This window comes from Oncorhynchus tshawytscha, linkage group LG13 (genome assembly GCF_018296145.1).
Source record: "Oncorhynchus tshawytscha isolate Ot180627B linkage group LG13, Otsh_v2.0, whole genome shotgun sequence".
In the NCBI taxonomy this organism is placed as follows: Eukaryota; Metazoa; Chordata; class Actinopteri; order Salmoniformes; family Salmonidae; genus Oncorhynchus; species Oncorhynchus tshawytscha.
In genome coordinates, this window is record NC_056441.1 from 42,418,624 (window position 1) to 42,434,644 (window position 16,021).

Genomic DNA, 16,021 nt, shown 5'->3' on the forward strand with positions numbered 1-16,021 from the left:
GCTATTAGTAGATTTTTTTGTGTACTGATTCATTCTTAAAAATGTAAGCTGTTTGGGAGGAGGGGGGGGGGTTCTGAGCTGACACGTGGAATTGTTTTAAGATGGTCATACTATGGATCATTTAGCTATTTAATTTTGAATTTTAGGACCCCTTTAGGTATCAAAAAAATATATAAAAAAGTGTACTACTATAGCCCAGAGAAATGCATCAAATAACACATTCATAAATGGCAACAAAAAAAAAATGATAAGAAACAAGGTTTTGAACAGTTTGTCCTATACTTACGAGATATAAGAAAGCTCAGGAAGTAAATGTGTTTTTTTTTTACACATATTTAACCTCACATATTTAACCACTACCTTCATACTTCCATATTTCTTTTAACCAGCACTGGTAGAGTACAACACGGAGAGTCTCCGCCTTTCCCATAGAGTGGTCATAATAGTTTTTTAGGTCAAATCGTTCGGACACTACAGACTAGTGGTGCGTGGGTCAGCTGTTTGTTCACTCGCCTGCAATTGCTAATAACCCATCCACAACTGCCCGACTATGTGACAAAGTGAAAATCTGAGCTCCGCACCCAACCCTAACCTGCATATATAGAACATGTGCTATAGGCTACAGTCAATGACTGCAGAACGATTTGACAGGCGTGCAGGATTTGTTGTTGCCTGTTTTAGATATGTTCCAGTTTAAATTTCCAACATTTTGGTAGGCTATTTGTTAGTCAACTTGTCTATGATTAGGTACATAGCTTCTCTTTTGTCATTATATGTTGCCCTAGAAGACTAAATAAACCCTTGCCCAACAGAATAATGTAATAGATCAATAGTATGAATGCTTCAATCTAGTTGACATCGGTAAAGTTTTCTCTGTCATCTTTCGCGGAGCAAAGGAGTTTAGGGACTGGGGAGAAAATACAATAACAAAAAATTGAAGATTTTCTGTGCATGTCCAAATGACGTCAGTTTGACCGGTTGTAAGGAAAAAGAAAGCTGTGAAAACGACCCAAAGTGTTTCTGATAAGATTTCAGTTCGGCTTCAATGCATATTTTATTTAGTTGAAATACTAATCATTTTTTATGATGAAGAAAGCACCTCTACAGATGGTATCAAACTGAGAATTGCATTCTCACAAGATGCAGAAAGAAAGAAATCCTATTTCTCCACTCCTGTTCCAAAGTCCAAATTTAGTCTACATTTGGTGTATCATTTTACTGCAAGAAATGCTTAATTCTGCAGGAGTTATTATTAAGGCTATTTGTGAGGTTATACACCTACAGTCACTGTCCAGATTTCAGTTCCATTTAACCCATCAAAACAGAAGGCTACATTTCCCTTGACATGCCATAGGTCTATTTGAAGTCCTGTCTTGTGACTGTCTTAATTTGATTAGTGCCTCACAATCATCACAAATAACATAGCAGGCACTGCTATCATCCTCTTCTACCACTTCACCAGATCTTTTACAAAAATTATTTTGCTGGCCCTCTCTTCTCTTAATTTTCAACTCTCCTTCCGCAGCTTTTGTCTTATTGAATTAAACTTCGACAATGTCCCTTTTGCCTCTGTAGATTGACGTTAACTTTTTCTGCCCATTCCAAAAGCATTATTTGGCGATTGGCTGTGTAGGTATTTTTAAAATCTTTATTCAACCGTCCCGCCACGTACCCACCTGCCCTTCAGCCACACAATATTTAATGACCCTAAACCCATCCTCGCGTGATATAACCACAGGGACTGCGGGTTATGAGTCAACCCGCGCATCACTTCTACAGACGTTTTCATAAGAAGACCAATTTTCAGGATGTCTCATGGTCTGACAAACACTGCTCTAGCACCAGTGCGTCAATCGACTCTAGGGTTTTTAAAAGGTAAGGAAACCCGTATGTAATTTTGTAATTTGTGTGAACTATCCCTTTAACAAACTTTTTTAGCTAATAATGTGAACAGCACCAACTAGTGATCAGAAACTGGTACTATCAGGATGTTTGATGTGTCAAATTATACTTCAACAAAATGTTGCAGGAATGCTAATCCATATCTGTTTCCAACAACAGAAACGATTTCAGAACATTCTGAAACGTGGCTGTAGTGGAACGGGTCGAAAGTTTCAAGTTCCTTGGCGTCCACATCACCAACAAACTATCATGGTCCAAACACAACACAACAAGACAGTGAAGAGCGCAACGACAAAACCTTTTCCCCCTCAGAAGACTGAAAAGATTTGGCATGGGTCCCTAGATCCTCAAAAAGTTCTACAGCTGCACGATCGAGAGCATCCTGACCGGTTGCATCACCGCCTGGTATGGCAACTGTTCAGCCTCTGACCGTAAGGCGCTACAGAGGGTAGAGTGTACGGCCCAGTACATCACTGCTGAACAATTAATCAACTAGCCACCGGACTATTTACATTGACCCCCCCCCCATTTGTTTTGTACGCTGCTGCTCCTCGCTGTTGATTATCTATGCATATTCACTCACCCCTACCTACATGTACAAATTACCTCAACTAACCTGTACCCCAGCACACTGTATATAGCCTCGTTATTGTTATGTTATTGTGTTACTTTTTATAATTTTTTTACTTTAGTTTATTTAGTAAATATTTTCTTAACTCTTCCTGAACTGCACTGTTGGTTAAGGGCTTGTAAGTAAATCATTTCACGGTAAGGTCTACATTTGTTGTATTCAGCGCATGTGAAGTTTGATTTGAGATGGTGGGTGCCGATATCCACTTTCTTGTGTACCCAGGGGGCTCATGGCTAGTTGTCCGTAAGAGCTGGGAGAGGTGTCATCAACTGGAGAGTGAGAGATAAAGGCAGATAGAGAGGGAGATAGATAGGGAGGGGTTGTCCAGACTCAGAATGTTTCAACACTTGATTTGACCATCACACAACAGAAAGAGAAAGAAAAGTATGCCATTGGAAGGGAGGACAGAACAGGTGACCCAACTGTGATTTGTGACTATTATGATTACCCATTGTAGCCAATTCAGGTGCGGTAATTCCGTTACAGATTTTTGGGTAATTCCGTTTGAAATCTGGTAACGGAAATACGAGTTTGAATCAATTAATAAACTAAATTGATATCAGTAAAATAGCAAATTCATTGGTAGATCTACCTTTACTTGTTACTTCTGTGAACTTTCATTGTCCTCCCTCCTTATGAGGGAGAGAAATTAGAAAACATCTTTAAAGATATGTGGGGTTTTGCTAAGGCAATACTTCTTAAAGTTACAGAAGGTAAACCATTTCTCCAACATAATATAAATGCTAACATTAGTTGGCAGAGGTCTTTACATCAACATTATTGTGTTTTGATGTTTGTGTATTTCTGGTAACTTTTAAGAATGTTTCTGGTAGATGTATCCTAAGACCCCTTTTCCATCTGTTAATCCAACAATCAAAGCCTTTTACTTATTCCTCATTTTTAAGATGGAAAATGGTTGAAAATGTATCTATACCTTCATTTCCCAAAAACATAGACTCTTAGCTTTCATTTGACACCCAATTTGATATGCTCTTATGAACTTCACATGTTGGTGCTCAAGGGTCTTTTTCGAGAGAAATGCCCATATTCAAGCATAACTAAGTTGCTTTGGCATGTATTCTATATTAAGAATAAACCGATTATTGTGGAATTTTAAAAAGATAATTCAAGGTACAAGTACAGCTACAGCTATATTATTGACCTGCTCTATCCCACAGTAGTCATAAAAGTGCCATGACTCATTGCTTTTAACATGCACATCGCATACCTTTGAAACCACCAATTTAGTCCCAGTTTCATTTTATCTTTGCGTGGCATTGGATGGCATTTTGCTGTTCCGCAATTATGCCAGCCAGTCGAAATTACTGGCAGCACCATTAATGCAAAAATGTTTAGACAACCATGCCCACACTTATCGTAAAATGATGCATGCTAGCAGCTGTAAGATAACTAACTACTGTAGCTGAGGCCAATTAATTACTCAACACACCCAAAGAAACTAGTCAATACCAACTGGGCACACATTACCACATTAAATGTACCCTTGAATAATCAATGGATTTCCCCAGATAGCTTTAACCGTAACAATACCACACACACACACACACACACACACACACACACACACACACACACACACACACACACACACACACACACACACACACACACACACACACACACACACATATTCACCAATGGACACATAAACACACAGGTGAGCAGTACTAAACAGCCAAGCTGTCTCTTTTTAGCATTAGAGGGAGCCTTTTCTGCAAACAGAAACAGTGCATTGGAGGCAGCCCCCATGTGTTAACACACGTTAACACACAGACGTACACTCACACACACAGGTGATGTGGAAGGAGAAAGGAAAGGAGAGACTTACTTTTTTGTCGTCTCGGTGGCCGGCGGCTGGCTGGGTGTCCTTGCTGTGGTTGTCAGCGGTGGGCCTGGCGCTCTGCTCTGCCTGGCTGTCCTCCGGCTCGCTCTGCTGATGGGCACCCGACTGTTGAGGGGAGGAGGGGAGAGAGGTAGGGAGGGGCTCCACTGCCTTTTGTATGCCACTCTGGATGTCCATCTTCCGCTGCACTGCCATCCAAAGGAGTTAGAGAGTGAGAAGGGAGAGGGGAGAGAAAGAACCATAGAGTCAGAGGGAAAATAAATAGGATACACAAATTCACACAGCTGATAAACTGGTAGACACATCGTCACACACCTGCAAGCGCATGTGCACATAATATACAGTACCAGTCAAAAGGTTGGACACAGCTACTCATTCAAGGGTTTTTCTTTATTTCTACATTGTACAATAATAGTGAAGGCATCAAAACTTTGAAATAATACATTTGGAATCATGTAGTAAACAAAAAAGTGTTAAACAAATGAAAATAGATTTTAGAATCTTCAAAGTAGCCATCCTTTGCCTTGATGACAGCATTGCACACTCTTGGCATTCTCTCAACCAGTTTCACCTGGAATGCTTTTTGAAAGGTCTTGAAGGAGTTCCTACATATGCTGAGCACTTGTTGGCTGCTTTCCTTCACTCTTCGGTTCAACTCATCCCAAACCATCTTAATTGGGTTGAGGTCAAGAGAATGCCGAGTCACTCCATCACTCTCCTTCTTGGTCAAATAGCCCTTACACAGCCTAGAGGTGTGTTGGGTCATTGTCCTGTTGAAAACAAATGATAGCCCCATCTCAGTGCAAACCAGATGGGATGGCGTATCGCTGCAGAATGCTGTGGTAGCCATGCTGGATAAGTGTTCCTTGAATTCTAAATAAATCACTGACAGTGTCACCAGCAAAGCACCACCACACCATCACACCTCCTCCTCCTCCATGCTTCACAGTGGGAACCACACATGCGGAGATAATCTGTTCGCCTACACTGTGTCTCACAAAGACACGGCGGTTGGAACCAAAAATCTCAAATTTGGAATCATCAGACCAAAGGACAGATTTCCACCGGTCTAATGTCCATTGCTTGTGTTTCTTGGGCGAAGCAAGTCTCTTCTTATTAGTGTCCATTAGTAGCAGAAATTCGACCATGAAGGCCTGATTCACGCAGTCTCCTCTGAACAGTTGATGTTGAGATGTGTCTGTTACTTGAACTCTGTGAAGCATTTATTTGGGCTGCAATTTCTGAGGCTAGTAACTCTGCTGCAGAGAATAAGTTCATTAGAGGTACCTCTGGGTCTTCATTTCCTGTGGCGGTCCTCATGAGAGCCAGCTTCATCATAGAGCTTGATGGTTTTTGCAACTGCACTTGAAGAAACTTTCAAAGTTCTTGAAATTTTCCAGACTGACCTGTATGTCTTAACGTAACGATGGACTGTTGTTTCTCTTTGCTTATTTGAGCGGTTCTTGCCATAATATGGACTTGGTCTTTTACCAAACAGGGCTATCTTCTGTAAACCACCCCTACCTTGTCACAACACAACAGATTGGCTCAAACGCATTAAGAAGGAAAGAAATTCCCAATTTAACTTTTAACAAGTTAATTGAACCTATTAATTGAAATGCATTCAAGGTGACTTGTAACGGTTCTCTTGTGGTGAAGGAGAGGACCAAAACGCAGCGTGGTGGTTATTCATGTTTCTTTAATGAAGATGCTATACATGAATAAACTAACGAAAACAATAAACGTGAGAACTCAAAACAGCCCTATCTGGTGCAAAACACAAAGACAGGAACAATCACCCACAAACACACAGTGAAACCCAGGCTACCTAAATATGGTTCCCAATCAGAGACAATGACTAACACCTGCCTCTGATTGAGAACCATATCAGGCCAGACATAGAAATAGACAAACAAGACATCCAACATAGAATGCCCACTCAGCTCACACCCTGACCAACCAAAACATAGAAACATACAAAGCAAACTATGGTCAGGGTGTGACAGTACCCCCAGGTGCGGACTCCGGCCGCAAAACCTGAACCTATAGGGGAGGGTCTGGGTGGGCATCTGTCCGCGGTGGCGGCTCTGGTGCTGGACGTGGCCCCCACTTCACCGTAGTCTTCCTCCACCTTGTCCGCTTCCGTGACCTCCTAGCCACGGCAACCCTACTTTAATAACACTGGACAGAGGGGCAGCTCGGGACAGAGGGGCAGCTCGGGACAGAGGGGCAGCTCGGGACAGAGGGGCTCTTCAGACTCCGGCAGCACAGGAGAGGAGGAAGGCTCTGGCAGAGTCTGGCTGACTGGGGAATCTGGAAGAGTCTGGCTGACTGGCGGATCTGGAAGAGTCTGGCAGACTGGAGGATCTGGAAGAGTCTGGCTGACTGGCGGATCTGGAAGAGTCTGGCTGACTGGCGGATCTGGAAGAGTCTGGCTGACTGGGGATCTGGAAGAGTCTGGCTGACTGGCGGATCCTGGCTGACTGGCGGCTCTGGCTGCTCCATGCTGACTGGCGGCTCTGGCTGCTCCATGCTGACTGGCGGCTCTGGCTGCTCCATGCTGACTAGCGGCACTGGAAGAGTCTGGTTGACTGGCGGATCTGGAAGAGTCTGGCTGACTGGCAGATCTGGAAGAGTCTGGCTGACTGGCGGATCTGGAAGAGTCTGGCTGACTGGCGGATCCTGGCTGACTGGCAGATGTGGAAGAGTCTGGCTGACTGGCGGATCTGGAAGAGTCTGGCTGACTGGCAGATTTGGAAGAGTCTGGCTGACTGGCGGATCTGGAAGAGTCTGGCTGAAGAGTCTGGCGGATCTGGAAGATGTGGAAGAGTCTGGCTGACTGGCGGATCTGGAAGAGTCTGGCTGACTGGCGGATCTGGAAGAGTCTGACTGGCAGATCTGGAAGAGTCTGGCTGACTGGCAGATCTGGAAGAGTCTGGCTGACTGGCAGCTCCTTGCAGACTGGCAGCTCCTTACAGACTGGCAGCTCCTTGCAGACTGGCAGCTCCGTGCAGACTGGCAGCTCCGTGCAGACTGGCAGCTCCTTGCAGACTGGCAGCTCCTTGCAGACTGACAGCTCCGTGCAGACTGGCAGCTCCTTGCAGACTGGCAGCTCCTTGCAGACTGGCAGCTCCGGCTGCTCCATGCAGACTGACAGCTCTGGCTGCTTCATGCAGACTGACAGCTCTGGCTGCTCCATGCAGGCTGGCGGCTCTGGCTGCTCCATGCTGACTGGCGGCTCTGGCTGCTCCATGCTGACTGGCGGCACTGGAAGAGTCTGGTTGACTGGCGGATCTGGAAGACTCTGGCTGACTGGCGGATCTGGAAGAGTCTGGCTGACTGGCGGATCCTGGCAGACTGACGGCTCTGGCTGCTCCATGCTGACTGGCGGCTCTGGCTGCTCCATGCTGACTGGCGGCACTGGAAGAGTCTGGTTGACTGGCGGATCTGAAAGAGTCTGGCTGACTGGCGGCACTGGAAGAGTCTGGTTGACTGGCGGATCTGGAAGAGTCTGGCTGACTGGCTGATCTGGAAGAGTCTGGCTGACTGGCGGATCTGGAAGAGTCTGGCTGACTGGCGGATCTGGAAGAGTCTGGCTGACTGGCGGATCTGGAAGAGTCTGGCTGACTGGCGGATCTGGAAGAGTCTGGCTGACTGGCAGCTCCTAGCAGACTGGCAGCTCCTTACAGACTGGCAGCTCCTTGCAGACTGGCAGCTCCGTGCAGACTGGCAGCTCCGTGCAGACTGGCAGCTCCGTGCAGACTGACAGCTCCTTGCAGACTGACAGCTCCTTGCAGACTGACAGCTCCGTGCAGACTGGCAGCTCCTTGCAGACTGGCAGCACCTTGCAGACTGGCCTCTCCATGCAGACTGACAGCTCTGGCTGCTTCATGCAGACTGACATCTCTGGCTGCTCCATGCAGACTGACATCTCTGGCTGCTCCATGCAGGCTGGCAGCTCTGGCTGCTTCATGCAGACTGACATCTCTGGCTGCTTCATGCAGACTGACAGCTCTGGCTGCTCCATGCAGACTGACATCTCTGGCTGCTTCATGCAGACTGACAGCTCTGGCTGCTCCATGCAGACTGACATCTCTGGCTGCTCCATGCAGGCTGGCAGCTCTGGCTGCTTCATGCAGACTGACAGCTCTGGCTGCTTCATGCAGACTGACAGCTCTGGCTGCTCCATGCAGACTGACAGCTCTGGCTGCTCCATGCAGACTGACATATCTGGCTGCTCCATGCAGACTGACAGCTCTGGCTGCTCCATGCAGACTGACAGCTCTGGCTGCTCCATGCAGGCTGGCAGCTCTGGCTGCGCTGAACAGACAGGAGACTCCAGCAGCGCTGTAGAGGAGGAAGGCTCTGGCTGCGCTTAACAGGCGGGAGACTCCGACAGCGCTGGAGAGGCGAGGCGCACTGTAGGCCTGATGCGTGGTGCTGGTACTGGTGGTACTGGACCGAGAACACCCACAGGAAGCCTGGTGCGGGGAGCTGCTACCGGAGGGCTGGGGTGTGGAGGTGGTACTGGATAGACCAGACCGTGCAGGCGCACTGGAGCTCTTGAGCACCGAGCCTGCCCAACCTTACCTGGTTGAATGCTCTCGGTCGCCCTGCCAGTGCGGCGAGGTGGAATAGCCCGCACTGGGCTATGCAGGCGAACCGGAGACACCGAGCGCAAGGCTGGTGCCATGTAAGCCGGCCCAAGGAGACGCACTGGGGACCAGATGCGTAGAGCCGGCTTCATGGCATTTGGCTCGACGCTCAATCTAGCCCGGCCGATACGCGGAGCTGGAATATACCGCACCGGCTATGCACCCGCACTGGGGACACCGTGCGCACCACTGCATAACACGGTGCCTGCCCGGTCTCTCTAGCCCCCCGGTAAGCACAGGGAGTTTGCGCAGGTCTCCTACCTGGCATAGCCCTACTCCCTGTGAGCCCCCCCCCAAGAAATTTTTGGGGCTGACTCTCGGGCTTCCTTGCCAACCGTGTTCCCTCATATCGCCGGCTCCTCTCTCCGGCTGCCTCTGCTCTCCTCGCTGCCTCCACCTGTTCCACGCCGCTTGGTCCCGTTGCGGTGGGTGATTCTGTAACGGTTCTCTTGTGGTGAAGGAGAGTAGGACCAAAACGCAGCGTGGTGGTTATTCATGTTTCTTTAATGAAGATGCTATACATGAATAAACTAACGAAAACAATAAACGTGAGAACTCAAAACATCCCTATCTGGTGCAAAACACAAAGACAGGAACAATCACCCACAAACACACAGTGAAACCCAGGCTACCTAAATATGGTTCCCAATCAGAGACAATGACTAACACCTGCCTCTGATTGAGAACCATATCAGGCCAAACACAGAAACAGACAAACTAGACATACAACATAGAATGCCCACTCAGATCACACCAAGACCAAACAAAACATATAAACATGCAAAGCAAACTATGGTCAGGGCGTGACAAGGACAAGCTAGATAAACTAGTAATATCATCAACCATGTGTAGTTAACTAGTGATTATGTTAAGATTGATTGTTTTTTATAAGATACGTTTAATGCTAGCTAGCACCTTACCTTGCTGCACTCCTTGCTGCACTTGCATAACAGCTAGTCAGCCTGCCTGCCACTTAGTCTCCTCGTGGAGTGCAATGTAATTGGCCATGATCGGTGTCCAAAAATGCCAATTACCGATTGTTATGAAAACTTGAAATCGGCCATAATTAATCGGCCATTCCGATTAATCAGTCGACCTCCAGTCTAAACTACAACATCTGTGAAAATAAACAAAAATTCTGTTTACGCATTTTTAGATAATTGACGTTAAAGCTTAAAAAAGGTAATTGTTTAATTCATTTTTTTTCTCTCCATGAAATCAATGAATAATTTCACAATCCTGTTTGTAAGCTTTCAAAGAATATCAAACTCATCCATTTATCTTTTTCAGTGATTAATTAAGACATGGACGTCTCATGGTAGTGTGGGGTATACAAAATCGGTCAACTTTGAGCACCTCTATCTCATGAATGCTTTGGCATTCAGGACCAAAGGCACTTTCTGACCACTTCCACCATCAAATCAAAAGGAGTGCAGTAAGAAATTAACTGAAATCATGTGGAAAGACCCTGCTGTCTCAAGTTGGAGGACACTTTCTTTGACAAACAACCTCTTAAAAAATTATAGGGAAAGTTGGTTTGTAAAGCCTAGATGTCAGGCCTATCAACTGCCTTTCTTGTCCCACATTGTGAGCTTTACAGGTATCTAGGCTATACATATTAATGTGATATATCACTAATTCCATCCAAGTCAGTCTTGCGGAACCTGGTAAGCTAGAAGTTCTGAAGGAATATAACATGAACTTTCTGTTGATTTAACCTAGGGTGCAATATATTTTTTAACTAGGCTACAACCACAATAGCCTACCACATTATGTTGAAATGACTGCTCATGATGTGTGACTGAGAAAACAAGGCAAATGGACAAATGTAGGGTTATTTGTCCATTAAAAATCTAGGCTTGTTATAATGGCCAATTGACATAATGAAATAAAACAATCTTAATTGTAGGCTGTGTATGTGTAACAGTATAACTTTAGACCGTCCCCTCGCCCATACCCAGACGCGAACCAGGGACCCTCTGCACACATGAACAACAGTCACCCTCGAAGCATCGTTACCCATCGCTCCACAAAAGCCACGGCCCTTGCAGAGCAAGGGGAACTACTACTTCAAGGTCTCAGAGCAAGTGACGTCACCGATTGAACCGCTATTTAGCGCGTACCGCTAACTAAGCTAGCCGTTTCACTCACCCCCCTTTTGACCTTCCTCCGCAGCAACCAGTGATCCGGGTCACGGCACCAATGTAACAGTATAACTTTAGACCGTCCCCTTGCCCATACCCGGGCGCGAACCAGGGACCCTCTGCACACATCAACAACAGTCACCCTCGAAGCATCGTTACCCATCTCTCCAAAAATGAGCAAGGGGAACTCTTCACGGTCTCAGAGCAAGTGACGTCACCGATTGAAAAGCTATTTAGCGCGCACCGCTAACTAAGCTAGCCGTTTCACATCCGTTACATATGACAGTGCTTGACTTGGGCCGGAGCTGTCCAGAGCGCCATACCGACACTTATAATTTTGGGGGAATTGCATACTATCTATAAAAACAAAGTCAAAGAAAGTACAGTATGAAGATAGGCATTAACTACTTCTCCAATAGAAATCCTCTATTACACTTATATGCGATGTCATGGCGACGTTGGCTGGCTATGCTCATGCATAGAAACACGTCATCGGTCTAACATACCGACCAGACCAGACACATCGCTTGCGCGAGCATTGCAAAATAAATGTAGATATCCATGTTATTCAATTATTGCACCCACACTGCTCACGTGCGCCAATGAGCGTCTGCGTTGCCACGGGCTAAAATAGAAGTCATTCCTATTTCTGATGCAGATCGTGCTGCAAGTCTCCCATCTCCTCATTGGTTTATAGAAGCAGGTACCCACGTGCCATCTCCTCATTGGTTATACCCATGTGGATGATTGAAAGACAAACTGTTTTGCTGGTTGTCGTGGTAATACTATGAAAGTTTAGATGCTGATCACCATATAAGTTCAAAGATGAAAAAGTCTGGAAGGAGGAGAGATGACTAGAAACGATCCAGTTGACCGTTTTATGTGTGGATTAATTGTCGGAGTAGAGGACCTTGTACATTTCAGGTAAAATAACAACTCCATGTTTATATCCCAGGACATATTAGCTTGCAACAGCAAGCTAGCTAAATAGGACCAATTAGCTAGCAAGTGCAAGCTAACTAGCTAAATTGCCATACATGTTTAATGCTTTTCGACCTGTCCCCAAATTAATGTCATTGGTTCAGAGTTTGTTTTGATATTTTAACCTGCGTGTCGTAATTGCGTTTGGTGTGGGGGGACAAAATTAATTTGTGCACTATAGTGCACGATGGCGAACGCGCGCAGCCAGTTTGGGTTCCGTGTAACAGTCGTCTCGCGGCGAACTGCGCATTAGCTATCAAATCAAAACCACTCCTTTGATAAAGTTGTTTTTGACAAAAATGAAAACGTGTCAGTTTTTCACTTTTACGATGTTGGAGAAATGTTCAACTACTTAAGACATTCGGTCCAATCTAGGTTGTGCCTTTAGATTTTGAGAAAATGAACAACTAAACAATAATTTTTCACTTCTCTTATTGACTTCTCAAACCCCAAGCCCCGGCCTGCTCTGCTTGGTCTGTTTTGCAAGCCATTCCGGAAGCCTGGCCATGTTGCGCCTCTGGGTTTAGAAACTGTGACAAAGTAGCCTATTGCCGGCCCAGATTCACACACCACGGCAAAAAAGGTTGATTAAAAAATAGGAATGAAGGCGGGATCTGCAATGAATAGCAATGGGGAGTGGGCATGTATTTCTTGATTACGCATTGTTCAAATGTATTCGCTGCTCGTCTGTGAATATGTGTGTGACAGTAGGCTGTTCGAGATTGGGCAGGTTGAAAATGCGCCTGTTTGAATGCGCATGATGCGCTGTTCCAAATTGTCAAATGAGGGTTTGTAAGGTCATACTTTTTGTTAATGTAATTCATTAAGGGCGCACTTTTAAATATGATGAATCACTTAAAAATCTACATATCAGGACTTATATGAATGACCCTTCAGTGCATGTCTGTGTGTGCTGGGTGTCTGCCATTGGGAGCGGGCCGTTGCCCAAAGAGAGAGAACAGGACATTTATCAGCAGGTATAAAATAATGACAGGCACCCGACCAGACGGCCAATTCAAAACATAACGTATAGCAGTTACCTTGCTAGGTAACTGTAGCTAACTAAGCACTTATGTCGCTGTCGCCTTTCCACCAGCACTGTAAAGCCTAAATAACTGCACAGTTGTAAAGCTGGGATTCCCCTCTACTAAACAGTAGCCATGTAACTGTGCCAACGAAAAAAAGAAATTCTAAGAATAGCCTAAATGACAAATAACTTGTTGTGCATATAGCTCCCATGAAAAATGTATATTATATTTGAGCCTTATAGATAAACGTGTCTAGATAGATATTTTGCTTTGAGGTAGCCTAGCTTATCCATTTGAACCCTGATTCATTGAATGAAAAAAAATGTATAAAGACAAAAGTATTTGCTTGTAATGGTGCAATATTTGATATCAAGGATCCTCCGTGATAGCTACTGCATGGGTTTGCAGGCTTTTGTTCAAGCCCTAGTCTAACCACATTATAGACTAATCATCAGCTGCTCAACAGCACCTTGATAAGCAGACTTGGCTTTTTCCAAGCCTGCAACACAGGAGTTCTCCAGGTGGAGGGCTGACCACATGTAACTAACAGTACAGTTTTTACCTTGTGGTGGGTTACGTGCCTTGATCAATGTCACAAAGGCAAGATATGTTAGGTCTACATGGGATCAGACACAGCTGCCTTCCACTGTCAATAATGCTTACTTTTTCATGTAGGCTATAATAATAGTCATGACAATTTGGTTAAAAGTCATGGAGCAGTCATGGAAAATGTGTATAAACCCTTAACAGTATATCATCAGAGGTCTCTATGGCATAATGTCATATTTACATTTCGGTGAACATAGCCTATTGGACATAGTCTACCTGTACCTAGTAAGCTAGTGAGGATAGCATTTTCAACAGCCAATGTATTCAACGTAGCTAACAGAAACACGTCGCCAGAACACCGAAATACCTCTGTCACTTCAGCGCACCTGGTTATGTCAGTAGCTGCATATCAAATGAAGAGGAAGATGGAGTAGTGCTGGCTAACTTGCTTTCCATCTCTGTCGCTTTGACGCCGAAAACCACAACAAAATAATGAGCTCAAGGTAGGTTCATTGAGTAGAGGTGAGTATGATACATTCTCCGTCAAAAAAACAACTGTAGAAGAGGCTGCGGTTCGGTTCGCCACACTGCCGACAAGCACGGTCTACCCACACGAACTGTCGTGTAACGAGCAGCCGTGTCCTTCCTTGTGCGCTGTCACAAATCTTCCTCCTCTTTGCGGTTCAACCGAGCTCTTCGTCAAAAAGTCCCGGTTCCCATGGAGTTAGTGTGCGGGACTAACCCACTTATGAAGGTGATAAGAGGCCACCAACAAGGAAGAGGATGGAAGAACGTGATTCGGGGCATGTGGTGATACTTTTTTGGTGGGTAAAATAATATTTTGCATGTGGTGGTGCGTTTTTGGTACCACCACATGCCCTGAATCAAAATTCTTCCATCCTTCTTCCCTTGACCGTGGTGGCCTCATCACCTTCATAAAAGTGGTCACAAAAAAAGTCACGGTCAAGAAGTCAGCAACAGTCTTGTAGGCTCACCTATACCACTTTGTAGACAGCAATGGGTCTTCAATGAGTTTAAATGTATTCAGATGATTGAGTTCAGAAATATTTGTTTTGCTTTTCATCAGTATAATTACATGCAATCACCTTGATCCGAATGTGTGATAGTTGAAATGCATGAGAGTACCTCTGACCATTCTATCATGTAATTACTTTATTCTGTGTTGTAATAACTGCTACCAAAATGTTTTATATTTGTGGAAGGTGCAAGCTATAACCACAAGGTGGCAACACACACTTTTATAAAGGACATTAAGTAAAGCAACTACAAACTTCCATAAAGTAATTTGACAAATTGTAATTTGTTTTCTGCTTACAGTAAGCATTGCTAATTGCCCAGAGCTAGTCTTTTGAGAGCTGGCATAACTTTTAATCATTTTGCAATATCCACACATGCTGTTGCAAGAACATACTTTTATTATTGGTATTAAATCCATTTAATTAGCTTGAAAGTACTTGCTTTGCAGGGAGATGACATCGAGAGGAAAAATATCTCCAAGGAGGGGAGTAGACCTACATGTTTACATTTCCATGCAAAAGGACCCATGAGCACCAACGTGAAGTTCATAGGAGCATGTCAAATTGACAGTGACGACGGTCATTCAGGGCATGTTTAGCCCAAAATATATAATAACATTTATTCTGTTTTGCATGTTATTTTGGCATTAATACATGTCACATATCAGTTTGCAAACAATGTTAAATAAATTAATAATTGAGTTAATAAACAGCATACAAAAATGGTCTCTTTTTTTGCTTTCTTGAGTAAAGCAGCTCCAAAATGCAGGTGTTTCAGCCTAGCTCAGTGCTTTCTGTGGTGGTGGGGCAGCCAGCGGAAATACGGAGCATAGGGGTTGGTAATGTTCTCTAGTTGCGCCGTGATTGGCTCAGTGTTCTGTCACTCAAGGGGACACTACGTCACCGCAAATCTACGGGTAGAGCTCAAAAATTCAAGCCCCTTGGGTGCTGCCATACTTTCATTAGAAGTGCTCATCCATGAAGGCTCATGGTCATTGTCCACAGATAAAATGACCTCAAATCACATCATATCTTACTGTAGCTTTAATTGGACTGCTCATGTCAACATGATACTTTCATAGTATTAGCTAGCAAGCTAGACCAGTACTCTGTTCATATAGTTTTTACTGATATCACATTTTGTTGTGAATTATTAAATGATTAAAATTCCAAATCGGTAATGGAATTACTGCAGTAGAATTGGCTACAATGGGAAATCATAGTAGTCAC

The 16,021-nt window shown here is 44.8% G+C and overlaps 1 long non-coding RNA gene across 2 annotated transcripts in view; it reads right to left on the reverse strand.

Annotated features, from left to right (window-relative positions):
* Positions 1–14,566, reverse strand: part of LOC121839068 — an 80,284-nt gene extending 65,718 nt beyond the window's left edge. The window contains exons 1-2 of one of the 2 annotated variants that reach the window (XR_006078623.1): positions 14,141–14,565; positions 4,383–4,585 (exon numbers count right to left, since the gene is read on the reverse strand). This is a non-coding gene — a long non-coding RNA (uncharacterized LOC121839068). Of the gene's footprint in view, positions 1–4,382; positions 4,586–14,140 lie in introns of both variants that reach the window. The other variant, XR_006078624.1, reaches the window with a different exon arrangement.
* Positions 14,567–16,021: the final 1,455 nt, after the last annotated feature.